This window comes from Vicia villosa, unplaced genomic scaffold (genome assembly GCF_029867415.1).
Source record: "Vicia villosa cultivar HV-30 ecotype Madison, WI unplaced genomic scaffold, Vvil1.0 ctg.002581F_1_1, whole genome shotgun sequence".
NCBI lineage: Eukaryota > Viridiplantae > Streptophyta > Magnoliopsida > Fabales > Fabaceae > Vicia > Vicia villosa.
In genome coordinates, this window is record NW_026705976.1 from 256,196 (window position 1) to 271,527 (window position 15,332).

Here is a 15,332-nt window from a genome sequence, read left to right on the forward strand (position 1 = left end):
ACAGAAGGAATTCGAGGACGAATTCTAATTAAGGGGGGGAGAATGTAATACCCCACATAATCCAAACAAGATTATATGTATATGAAGTGCCAAGAGGGAGTTGTAGATTTAATCCCTAATTTAAGAAGTGGTTAGTTGACATGGAATGAGATTGGTTAGAAGCAAACCAAATGGCAAAGTGGTAATTTTGTCTTAGTTGGGGGACAAACGGGACTTTGAACACATCTTGCATGAAATTATGGCATAAGAGTAAATAAGCATGACATTATAGTGTTTCTAAGACAGATTTTTATAACCAAAGTGGAGGGAGTTTAGAAGAGAAGCTCATGGATGTCATCTCCAAGTTCCATTTTCGTACTCCAATGGCAGCCTCCACTAAATCAGGTATATCTCCCAACTCGTAACTCCGATCATAACGATTCTGGTCCCATTGGAAAGCTAACGAATTTCTCTTCGATTTGCACCTATGGTTCGCGTTCATAGCTTGTTTATTGGTGGAGATAAACGCATTTGAAGATTGATGATTGATGCTGAAAGTGAGTACAAGAGTGGTTACGGGTTTGATCATATTAGAGGTGAAGTGTTGGTCAAAGAGAAAGTTCAATGGCAACAAGAGTATTCTCATAACCCCCATTAAATCCATGGTGAGTCCCTAGATAGAAAATGGGGTTTTGATTCGATTTGGGAACTTTTGGGGTTTAAGGGCTTTGAGAGATTATGCTTAAATCCTTGCTAATAACATGTTTCGATGCTGTTTATTGCTTGTTCATACTGTATGTTGGCTGGATATGTCTTTAATTCGTGCATGCAGGTGAAATCAAGGGGTTAAAGTACCCCAGGACAGAACTAATGAGTTCTGCGTTTTTCTGTTTCTGCTATGGGCCGCTAAGCGGGCTAAGGCCGCTAAGCGGTGCTGAGCATTTTTCCAGAAATTCGCGGTTCCGCTGAGCGGACCCAGTTTGCCCGCTGAGCGGAGGATGCTGTTGTGAAGAAAAAATAGAAATCGCGAGCCCGCTAAGCGGACGTGAGGCCGCTAAGCGGGGAAACAATTGAGGTTCGCCCCTGGAAAGCCCGCTTACAGGCCGCTAAGCGGCCAGTGCTGGGCAGAACTATATTTTTCCTTCCCCTGAGGGCAGTTTCAGATTCTAATCGTAATCGGACCCCTCCTTAACTATTAATATGCATATGAATGTCGGAAGAGTGGTGTTTTATGACACACATTACCGATAATTCCATTCATTTTGTTTATGTGGAATATTATACATAATGTTGGATAAGTTTATTTCATCAATTCCTTGTCTATTCAATTGTGATTGATTTTGATTACTTTGATGAGATAAGTATGGATCTATATTGATGTCCAATGTTTTTGGTTGAACATTCGGATTGGCTTGTGTTATGATATTACACTTGATGCGTGTACGTATGCTTGAATCGAAGTGGCCGGGGGTTAGGTTGGGATATACTTCTTACTATGATGTAAGGTATTATCCTGGATCATGTGGTCCGTGGAATAGTCCGATGTTATGATCAGAGGTCGCGCACCTGAGCTACCGTTGTAGTGTTCTCGTGAGTGCCGTGAGGGGCCTATACTCATTGACGATGACACATTTGCGTGCACGGTATGGTGGGGCTATGTGGCCATGTAGGCTATTACATAGTGATTGTAACTCACCTCTAGTAAAGTCATGTAGACTAATACTAGGCTTTCGCCCGGTGGGACCATGCGTCAAGGTGGCGGTTTGTACTCGGTGTAACCCACTTGCGTGAAGAAGGTTAATGGGACAATGACGCCATTTAGGCTAATGTCATCTCGCGGCCACTTAGGCTTGTGTGAACCCGTTTAACCATCTTGCAGTGAGCTTGTACAAGTCCCTTGACACTAGGCATGGGTGGACTCATCGAGGGTGCGTTCGTTCCATAATCTAGCCGAGGTTTATTACACTTCTTGATTCCCCGTATATGGATACGGGTTTTGCATACTTGTTTGTGATATACTTGTGTGTTTGTATATGATGAGTCCTATGGTGGACGATTCCTTGTTTTCTCCGTACTTGTACCGGATGTGAGGATAACCCCGAATCAATGGTGGATTCGGTTTGTTGATGCATGTACCCTGTAGAACCGAGTGGACCCATAGGATAGGAGGACTCACTGAGATTTAGTAATCTCACCCCAATCAACTTATATTTTTCAGGTGCAGTTTAGAAGTGTCTGATTAGTAGCAGGTTTGGATTTGAAGACTTGGAAGTAGCGATGGCTCGAAGACCTCGTCAGATCTCATTTTCCGCTGTGTAGATCCATTGAAGACACATGTTTTGTAATTCTTATTAGAATTTCATGTTGTATTTTATATGGATCTTTCTATATCTATAGCTTTTGTATGGACTCAATATCGATTTTAACGTTTCATGCATAATATACTAGTCAGTTATGTATGGGGTGTTACAAAATGAATAAAATTAACTTAAAATTTCCTAAAATACAATTAAAATATTGCACATATTTCAAACAAGTATTGCTTCCTTATAAATAAAATTGAGATTTTGACTTTATTGTTGTGAACTAAAATTTGAAACACGAAGTATTGCATATCCCCTTGTATTTCCTTTTAAGTTAACTTTTATATATGAGACTGAATAAAAATGAATATCAAAAATCGATTATTGGTTTTTCTTAATTATCATAAATATTAATAAAAATGTAGCGAATAATAATTCGGTTGAGAATTTTAATAAAAAGAACATAATAAAAAAAATAACATCGACTTATAAAATATTAATAATATAAAATTACAACCACTTATAAAATATTAATAATATGAAAATAACACAACATAATATCTATAAAAAAATTGTTAGTATTGTGTAGAGTTCAATTATTGCAAGGATGACAAAAAAATCCATAGCCATGCGTATCCGCGAAAAAGACTGTCACAGGTACGTGTTGATGGTTTAATAGATATCCACGGATAAAATAAATGGATATTTAATTATCGTTTAGTGACGGACATCAATATTTATTAAATTTAAAAGATAAATTTATTCAAATAATATACTTTTCAAGTCTATATAATAGAAGGGATATTACGCTATATAGAATATAAGATTAAATTCAACAACAATGGCTTTTAACAACTATCAATATTATCTTTTAAGAGTTTCATGCATTGTTTTGGTATTAGTTTCAGGTAAGGAGACCAATTTTTCTTTAATATCCCGTAGTTGTATATTTCATAAACAATTTACTATAATATTAATCGAAAACTTATTATGCTTTGTTATATTAATAATGATATAGTACATATTCAACAATAAAGTGAATATTTTATCGATTGAATAGCGATTATGTTGTTTGCAAATCATAGTGTAATAGACAGAATGGAGAAAATCAATATTATTAAGTTGAACGTAATTATCATAATTTGAATTTTAAATTTTTTTATCTTTATGAATATATATTATTTTGATTCAGGATTGGTTACTGGTTTGAAGAATCCAACAACTGACCTCGACAAAGCATCCTGCTTTATTGGGGCGCCAGGTTCATGTTGTTTTGAGGATTGCAGTCCAAATTGCATTCAAGACTGTAAGAACGCTGGATTTAAATCAGGTGGAACGTGTCTTGAAATAGCTATTGGAAAAAAATGTTGTTGTTATAAGTAGTTAGACTAATACTTTTGCGATACTTGGTTGTGTTATTACAATAAGGAATCAATAATATCATTGAGTAATGAGTTTAATTGCTATGCACTCTCAATGTAAAAAAATTTACATTATTATTATTATATCATAACCATTCACTTCTATTAGTAACAAAAAATTTAAAATAAAAATTAAGTATTTTTAACTTATGAACGATTGTGATATACTGACAGTCTAAAACATCGTTACCTTTTCAATGTATTTCAATTAAATTTTTGAGTAATTAAAGAAATGTAACTAAAAAGTTTAATTAATATGATTGAATTTCACGAAACTATTAGTACTGTAAGAAATGTCTTTCATCAAACGGTAAGGCATTTTAAACATATTTAATTTTGTAGTTTAAGAATTTATCTTGCTTTTTATTATGTATGAATAAAAATTTGTCAATTTTTATCAAAGAATTATAATTTATATTTTCAAGATTTCAATACACGTTATAGATTTTAAAGAAATTAATAGATATCTTGATGTATAAAAACATATTAAAATAGAAAATAAATAGTTGGTTTAGGTAAGAACTCAAATTATTTCATTCTCATTTTGTACTATTATACGCTCCATATTTAAAAGAAATCATACACCTTGAATCCTTGTTTATAATATTTAGTAATATATATATATATATATATATATATATATATATATATATATATATATATATATATATATATATATATATATATATATTTTGGAATTAATTAAAATATTTTACATTAATCTAATGTGAATATTATTATTTTTAATAATTCCATTAAAATATTTATATTATGTTTAACATTGCCTATATTGATGATAAATATAATGATAATAACTCTATGAGTTTTAAAAAGATTAGGAGCTTAATGAAATAAGCTTTCAATAGTTTATTTTGATGAGAAATGTCTTGAAGATTTAAAAATAATTTTGTAATTATGTTGACTTTTCTAATTTTTTTAAATACTGTTTAAATTTTAGTTTTTTAGTTTGAATCAAAGAATTATAATCCATATTTTTAAGATTTCAATATATTTTATAGATTTTAAAGAATTTAATAGATATTTTGATGTATAAAAGACAATAAAATAGAAAATAAATAGCTGGTTTAGGTAAGAACTCAAATTATTTCATTCTCATTTTGTACTTATCATACGGTCCGTATTTAAAAGAAATCGTACACCTTGAATCCTTGTTTATAATAATTAGTCAAATATATATATTTCTTAGGAATTGATTAAAACTATTTTACATTAATCAAATGTTGACTCAATAATTTTTAAATCTAATGTCAATATTATTATTTAAATTATAACTCCATTAAAATATTTATATATGTTTAACATTGCCTATATTGATGATAAATATAATGATAATAATTCTATATTTGAGTTTTTTTTTTAAATTAGGAGCTTAATGAATTAAGATTTAAATAGTTTATTTTGAGGACAAATTTCTTAAAGATTTTGAAAGCTTTTTGTAATAATGCTGACTTTTCTATTTTTTTTAAATTTTTTTTAAAAACTAAGTATTTTAGTTTAAATCAAAGAATCATAAACCATATTTTTAAGACTTCAGTAGACGTTATAAATTTTAAAGAATTAAATAGATATCTTAATGTGAAAAAAGAAAATAAAATAGAAAATAAATAGTTGGTTTAGGTGAGGACTTAAATTATTTCATTCTCATTTTGTAATTATCATACACTCCATATTTTAAAGAAATCGTACACCTAAAATCTTTGTTTATATTTATTACCAAGTTAAGTAAAAACAATAAAAATGGTGATTATTGAGTAAAATTAACTTTTTTTTGGCAAAATGAATAAAATTAACTTAAAATTTCCTAAAATACAATTAAAATATTGCACATATTTCAAACAAGTATTGCTTCCTTATAAATAAAATTGAGATTTTGACTTTATTGTTGTGAACTAAAATTTGAAACACGAAGTATTGCATATCCCCTTGTATTTCCTTTTAAGTTAACTTTTATATATGAGACTGAATAAAAATGAATATCAAAAATCGATTATTGGTTTTTCTTAATTATCATAAATATTAATAAAAATGTAGCGAATAATAATTCGGTTGAGAATTTTAATAAAAAGAACATAATAAAAAAAATAACATCGACTTATAAAATATTAATAATATAAAATTACAACCACTTATAAAATATTAATAATATGAAAATAACACAACATAATATCTATAAAAAAATTGTTAGTATTGTGTAGAGTTCAATTATTGCAAGGATGACAAAAAAATCCATAGCCATGCGTATCCGCGAAAAAGACCGTCACAGGTACGTGTTGATGGTTTAATAGATATCCACGGCTAAAATAAATGGATATTTAATTATCTTTTAGTGACGGACATCAATATTTATTAAATTTACAAGATAAATTTATTCAAATAATATACTTTTCAAGTCTATATAATAGAAGGGATATTACGCTATATAGAATATAAGATTAAATTCAACAACAATGGCTTTTAACAACTATCAATATTATCTTTTAAGAGTTTCATGCATTGTTTTGGTATTAGTTTCAGGTAAGGAGACCAATTTTTCTTTAATATCCCGTAGTTGTATATTTCATAAACAATTTACTATAATATTAATCGAAAACTTATTATGCTTTGTTATATTAATAATGATATAGTACATATTCAACAATAAAGTGAATATTTTATCGATTGAATAGCGATTATGTTGTTTGCAAATCATAGTGTAATAGACAGAATGGAGAAAATCAATATTATTAAGTTGAACGTAATTGCATAATTTGAATTTTAAATTTTTTTATCTTTATGAATATATATTATTTTGATTCAGGATTGGTTACTGGTTTGAAGAATCCAACAACTGACCTCGACAAAGCATCCTGCTTTATTGGGGCGCCAGGTTCATGTTGTTTTGAGGATTGCAGTCCAAATTGCATTCAAGACTGTAAGAACGCTGGATTTAAATCAGGTGGAACGTGTCTTGAAATAGCTATTGGAAAAAAATGTTGTTGTTATAAGTAGTTAGACTAATACTTTTGCGATACTTGGTTGTGTTATTACAATAAGGAATCAATAATATCATTGAGTAATGAGTTTAATTGCTAAGCACTCTAAATGTAAAAAAATTTACATTATTATTATTATTATATCATAACCATTCACTTCTATTAGTAACAAAAAATTTAAAATAAAAATTAAGTATTTTTAACTTATGAACGATTGTGATATACTGACAGTCTAAAACATCGTTACCTTTTCAATGTATTTCAATTAAATTTTTGAGTAATTAAAGAAATGTAACTTAAAAGTTTAATTAATATGATTGAATTTCACGAAACTATTAGTACTGTAAGAAATGTCTTTCATCAAACGGTAAGGCATTTTAAACATATTTAATTTTGTAGTTTAAGAAATTATCTTGCTTTTTATTATGTATGAATAAAAATTTGTCAATTTTTATCAAAGAATTATAATTTGTATTTTCAAGATTTCAATACACGTTATAGATTTTAATGAAATTAATAGATATCTTGATGTATAAAAACATATTAAAATAGAAAATAAATAGTTGGTTTAGGTAAGAACTCAAATTATTTCATTCTCATTTTGTACTATTATACGCTCCATATTTAAAAGAAATCATACACCTTGAATCCTTGTTTATAATATTTAGTAATATATATATATATATATATATATATATATATATATATATATATATATATATATATTGGAATTAATTAAAATATTTTACATTAATCTAATGTGAATATTATTATTTTTAATAATTCCATTAAAATATTTATATTATGTTTAACATTGCCTATATTGATGATAAATATAATGATAATAACTCTATGAGTTTTAAAAAGATTAGGAGCTTAATGAAATAAGCTTTCAATAGTTTATTTTGATGAGAAATGTCTTGAAGATTTAAAAATAATTTTGTAATTATGTTGACTTTTCTAATTTTTTTAAATACTGTTTAAATTTTAGTTTTTTAGTTTGAATCAAAGAATTATAATCCATATTTTTAAGATTTCAATATATTTTATAGATTTTAAAGAATTTAATAGATATTTTGATGTATAAAAGACAATAAAATAGAAAATAAATAGCTGGTTTAGGTAAGAACTCAAATTATTTCATTCTCATTTTGTACTTATCATACGGTCCGTATTTAAAAGAAATCGTACACCTTGAATCCTTGTTTATAATAATTAGTCAAATATATATATTTCTTAGGAATTGATTAAAACTATTTTACATTAATCAAATGTTGACTCAATAATTTTTAAATCTAATGTCAATATTATTATTTAAATTATAACTCCATTAAAATATTTATATATGTTTAACATTGCCTATATTGATGATAAATATAATGATAATAATTCTATATTTGAGTATTTTTTTTAAATTAGGAGCTTAATGAATTAAGATTTAAATAGTTTATTTTGAGGACAAATTTCTTAAAGATTGTGAAAGCTTTTTGTAATTATGCTGACTTTTCTATTTTTTTTAAATATTGTTTAAAGTTTAGTTTTTTAGTTTGAATCAAAGAATTATAATCCATATTTTTAAGAGTTCAATATATTTTATAGATTTTAAAGAATTTAATAGATATTTTGATGTATAAAAGACAATAAAATAGAAAATAAATAGCTGGTTTAGGTAAGAACTCAAATTATTTCATTCTCATTTTGTACTTAACATACGGTCCGTATTTAAAAGAAATCGTACACCTTGAATCCTTGTTTATAATAATTAGTCAAATATATATATTTCTTAGGAATTGATTAAAACTATTTTACATTAATCAAATGTTGACTCAATAATTTTTAAATCTAATGTCAATATTATTATTTAAATTATAACTCCATTAAAATATTTTTATATGTTTAACATTGCCTATATTGATGATAAATATAATGATAATAATTCTATATTTGAGTTTTTTTTTTAAATTAGGAGCTTAATGAATTAAGATTTAAATAGTTTATTTTGAGGACAAATTTCTTAAAGATTTTGAAAGCTTTTTGTAATTATGCTGACTTTTCTATTTTTTTTAAATATTGTTTAAAGTTTAGTTTTTTAGTTTGAATCAAAGAATTATAATCCATATTTTTAAGATTTCAATATATTTTATAGATTTTAAAGAATTTAATAGATATTTTGATGTATAAAAGACAATAAAATAGAAAATAAATAGCTGGTTTAGGTAAGAACTCAAATTATTTCATTCTCATTTTGTACTTATCATACGGTCCGTATTTAAAAGAAATCGTACACCTTGAATCCTTGTTTATAATAATTAGTCAAATATTTATATTTCTTAGGAATTGATTAAAACTATTTTACATTAATCAAATGTTGACTCAATAATTTTTAAATCTAATGTCAATATTATTATTTAAATTATAACTCCATTAAAATATTTATATATGTTTAACATTGCCTATATTGATGATAAATATAATGATAATAATTCTATATTTGAGTTTTTTTTTTTAAATTAGGAGCTTAATGAATTAAGATTTAAATAGTTTATTTTGAGGACAAATTTCTTAAAGATTTTGAAAGCTTTTTGTAATTATGCTGACTTTTCTATTTTTTTTTAAATATTGTTTAAAGTTTAGTTTTTTAGTTTGAATCAAAGAATTATAATCCATATTTTTAAGATTTCAATATATTTTATAGATTTTAAAGAATTTATTAGATATTTTGATGTATAAAAGACAATAAAATAGAAAATAAATAGCTGGTTTAGGTAAGAACTCAAATTATTTCATTCTCATTTTGTACTTATCATACGGTCCGTATTTAAAAGAAATCGTACACCTTGAATCCTTGTTTATAATAATTAGTCAAATATATATATTTTTTAGGAATTGATTAAAACTATTTTACATTAATCAAATGTTGACTCAATAATTTTTAAATCTAATGTCAATATTATTATTTAAATTATAACTCCATTAAAATATTTATATATGTTTAACATTGCCTATATTGATGATAAATATAATGATAATAATTCTATATTTGAGTTTTTTTTTAAATTAGGAGCTTAATGAATTAAGATTTAAATAGTTTATTTTGAGGACAAATTTCTTAAAGATTTTGAAAGCTTTTTGTAATTATGCTGACTTTTCTATTTTTTTTAAATATTGTTTAAAGTTTAGTTTTTTAGTTTGAATCAAAGAATTATAATTGTAACACCCCACACATATTTGTCTAGAATAATATGCATAAAGTATTAATTATGGTTCATAAGACAATATTACATAACGTTTGCAGCGGAAAGTAGAAGTGCATGAATACAAAGCCGAATGTATCATGGCCAAAACATAAGTACATCATGATAGTACAAGTACAAAATACACAAGATAGCTAGCACGATAGAACAAAAGAAACATCCAAGCATCGCCAAGAGATCTAATCCATTTTTCCCTTACCGCGATCTTGCCTCGAACCACCTGAAAATAAAATAATTGGAATGGGATGAGATTACTAAATCTCAGTGAGTCCACCTATCCTATTAGTCCACTCGGGTCTAAAGGGATCATACAAAAATAAGCGAATCCACCATGGATTCGGGGTCATTCTCGCTTCCGGTACAAATACGGAGTAAACAAGGCGACTTGTCCACCATTGGACTTATCTCAAGCAATCACACATTGTATAACAAACAAGTATGCAAACCCGCATCCACTTACGGGGAATCCAGAAGTGTAAATAACCCCGGCAAGGATTATGGAATAAATGCATCCTCGATGAGTAACCTCCTGCCTATTTATCAAGGGACTTGTACAAGCACACTGCAGGATGGTTAAACGGGTCCACAAGCCTAAATGGCCGTACCATGACCTGGCCTAATTGGCGTCATTATCCCGTTAACCTCCTTCACGCTAGTGAGTTACGCCGAGTACAAACCGCCACCTTGACGCCTGAGCCCATCGGGCGAAAGCCTAGTATTAGTCTACGTGACTATACTAGAGGTGAGTTATCTCATTATGCATTAGCCTACTTAGCCGCATAACCCCACCATACCGAGCACGCACGTGTGTTAATGCCAGGTGAGTAAAACCCCATACGGAAACTCACGAGCACACTGCAACGGTAGCTCAGATGCACACCATATCGAACAATACACATGAACGGGTTATTCCATTGGACTACATGGTCCGGGAGGGCTCGTAGACTACACGGTCAGAGCGCGTCCCAATCTAGCCTGCCGGCCACTTCGATTCAAGCATACAAAATATGACATAAAGTCATGATCACAAACAAAACAAGCAATCCGATCGTTCAACCAAGACGACGGAGTTTCATACTACCAGCATAGCATACAATAATATAGTACAGTGTTTGAAGAGAAAAATTCACTATAGCATCATATTTCCATATATTATACATGTCGCTCTTCGCTACAGGTTCATCTGATATGCCAAAAATTAACATTTGAACACTGAGGCTAATTTTCCTAGATAGTACGTTTAATAAGCTATCTAACGGTATAAAGTACACGTCAAACGGACGTACGAAGCGGGAGTTACGAATTTCCCAAGTTCTGAATTTTTCCCTCTGCGCCCAGTGTAACCGGTTACACCAGTACCCGTAACCGGTTACGGTCACGCAAAATGCCCAGATTGTCTGATTTTTAACAGCGTAACCGGTTACACCAAAACCCGTAACCGGTTACACTGAACCAGAACCATTTTTCTGAGTTTTATACAGTCCAAGACAGTCCCCAAAAGAGCTTCTAAAATAATCCCTACACTACCAACTCAGTTCCAACGAATTTAGGGTACACAACCACAATTAAAATCAGCAGTATATGAGGAATTAATCAGAATCCAACAAGTATTAGCATTTGATTCATATATATTACTCACATTCCCAATTTCCCCAAATAAGAACCCTCACATGCAAAGCCCAAAGTTTCTATCTAAAGGACTCACCTCAAAGAAGAAAGAAGATGGTGATGATGAAGATGCTGAAGCTAGAAGGTAGAAGCAAGGATTGGATCAGAATTTGTTGCATGCAAGAGCTTTGAACCAAGTTTGGGACTTTCTCCTCCTCCTTTCTCTTCCCACGTTTTGTTTCTTCTTTTTCTTCTTAAAACAAAATTCTGGTTTTTGAAAGAAGAAAGAGTGATCAACCAAACATGTCCCAAGTTCTATTTAAGGGTGAAGTTACCAATATGCCCCTCTTATTGCCACTAATAGCTTTAGTTAACCTCGAAGACTAGTTAGTGGAAATATATATCACAATTATCCATCTTATCTTATACCAATCATATTAGTACTAATAAAGATTGAATAAACATAATATCGAGTATTACAATAATCCATATTTTTAAGATTTCAATATATTTTATAGATTTTAAAGAATTTAATAGATATTTTGATGTATAAAAGACAATAAAATAGAAAATAAATAGCTGGTTTAGGTAAGAACTCAAATTATTTCATTCTCATTTTGTACTTATCATACGGTCCGTATTTAAAAGAAATCGTACACCTTGAATCCTTGTTTATAATAATTAGTCAAATATTTATATTTCTTAGGAATTGATTAAAACTATTTTACATTAATCAAATGTTGACTCAATAATTTTTAAATCTAATGTCAATATTATTATTTAAATTATAACTCCATTAAAATATTTATATATGTTTAACATTGCCTATATTGATGATAAATATAATGATAATAATTCTATATTTGAGTTTTTTTTTTAAATTAGGAGCTTAATGAATTAAGATTTAAATAGTTTATTTTGAGGACAAATTTCTTAAAGATTTTGAAAGCTTTTTGTAATTATGCTGACTTTTCTATTTTTTTATAAATATTGTTTAAAGTTTAGTTTTTTAGTTTGAATCAAAGAATTATAATCCATATTTTTAAGATTTCAATATATTTTATAGATTTTAAAGAATTTATTAGATATTTTGATGTATAAAAGACAATAAAATAGAAAATAAATAGCTGGTTTAGGTAAGAACTCAAATTATTTCATTCTCATTTTGTACTTATCATACGGTCCGTATTTAAAAGAAATCGTACACCTTGAATCCTTGTTTATAATAATTAGTCAAATATATATATTTTTTAGGAATTGATTAAAACTATTTTACATTAATCAAATGTTGACTCAATAATTTTTAAATCTAATGTCAATATTATTATTTAAATTATAACTCCATTAAAATATTTATATATGTTTAACATTGCCTATATTGATGATAAATATAATGATAATAATTCTATATTTGAGTTTTTTTTTTAAATTAGGAGCTTAATGAATTAAGATTTAAATAGTTTATTTTGAGGACAAATTTCTTAAAGATTTTGAAAGCTTTTTGTAATTATGCTGACTTTTCTATTTTTTTTAAATATTGTTTAAAGTTTAGTTTTTTAGTTTGAATCAAAGAATTATAATTGTAACACCCCACACATATTTGTCTAGAATAATATGCATAAAGTATTAATTATGGTTCATAAGACAATATTACATAACGTTTGCAGCGGAAAGTAGAAGTGCATGAATACAAAGCCGAATGTATCATGGCCAAAACATAAGTACATCATGATAGTACAAGTACAAAATACACAAGATAGCTAGCACGATAGAACAAAAGAAACATCCAAGCATCGCCAAGAGATCTAATCCATTTTTCCCTTACCGCGATCTTGCCTCGAACCACCTGAAAATAAAATAATTGGAATGGGATGAGATTACTAAATCTCAGTGAGTCCACCTATCCTATTAGTCCACTCGGGTCTAAAGGGATCATACAAAAATAAGCGAATCCACCATGGATTCGGGGTCATTCTCGCTTCCGGTACAAATACGGAGTAAACAAGGCGACTTGTCCACCATTGGACTTATCTCAAGCAATCACACATTGTATAACAAACAAGTATGCAAACCCGCATCCACTTACGGGGAATCCAGAAGTGTAAATAACCCCGGCAAGGATTATGGAATAAATGCATCCTCGATGAGTAACCTCCTGCCTATTTATCAAGGGACTTGTACAAGCACACTGCAGGATGGTTAAACGGGTCCACAAGCCTAAATGGCCGTACCATGACCTGGCCTAATTGGCGTCATTATCCCGTTAACCTCCTTCACGCTAGTGAGTTACGCCGAGTACAAACCGCCACCTTGACGCCTGAGCCCATCGGGCGAAAGCCTAGTATTAGTCTACGTGACTATACTAGAGGTGAGTTATCTCATTATGCATTAGCCTACTTGGCCGCATAACCCCACCATACCGAGCACGCACGTGTGTTAATGCCAGGTGAGTAAAACCCCATACGGAAACTCACGAGCACACTGCAACGGTAGCTCAGATGCACACCATATCGAACAATACACATGAACGGGTTATTCCATTGGACTACATGGTCCGGGAGGGCTCGTAGACTACACGGTCAGAGCGCGTCCCAATCTAGCCTGCCGGCCACTTCGATTCAAGCATACAAAATATGACATAAAGTCATGATCACAAACAAAACAAGCAATCCGATCGTTCAACCAAGACGACGGAGTTTCATACTACCAGCATAGCATACAATAATATAGTACAGTGTTTGAAGAGAAAAATTCACTATAGCATCATATTTCCATATATTATACATGTCGCTCTTCGCTACAGGTTCATCTGATATGCCAAAAATTAACATTTGAACTCTGAGGCTAATTTTCCTAGATAGTACGTTTAATAAGCTATCTAACGGTATAAAGTACGCGTCAAACGGACGTACGAAGCGGGAGTTACGAATTTCCCAAGTTCTGAATTTTTCCCTCTGCGCCCAGTGTAACCGGTTACACCAGGACCCGTAACCGGTTACGGTCACGCAAAATGCCCAGATTGTCTGATTTTTAACAGCGTAACCGGTTACACCAAAACCCGTAACCGGTTACACTGAACCAGAACCATTTTTCTGAGTTTTATACAGTCCAAGACAGTCCCCAAAAGAGCTTCTAAAATAATCCCTACACTACCAACTCAGTTCCAACGAATTTAGGGTACACAACCACAATTAAAATCAGCAGTATATGAGGAATTAATCAGAATCCAACAAGTATTAGCATTTGATTCATATATATTACTCACATTCCCAATTTCCCCAAATAAGAACCCTCACATGCAAAGCCCAAAGTTTCTATCTAAAGGACTCACCTCAAAGAAGAAAGAAGATGGTGATGATGAAGATGCTGAAGCTAGAAGGTAGAAGCAAGGATTGGATCAGAATCTGTTGCATGCAAGAGCTTTGAACCATGTTTGGGACTTTCTCCTCCTCCTTTCTCTTCCCACGTTTTGTTTCTTCTTTTTCTTCTTAAAACAAAATTCTGGTTTTTGAAAGAAGAAAGAGTGATCAACCAAACATGTCCCAAGTTCTATTTAAGGGTGAAGTTACCAATATGCCCCTCTTATTGCCACTAATAGCTTTAGTTAACCTCAAAGACTAGTTAGTGGAAATATATATCACATTTATCCATCTTATCTTATACCAATCATATTAGTACTAATAAAGATTGAATAAACATAATATCGAGTATTACAATAATCCATATTTTTAAGATTTCAATATATTTTATAGATTTTAAAGAATTTAATAGATA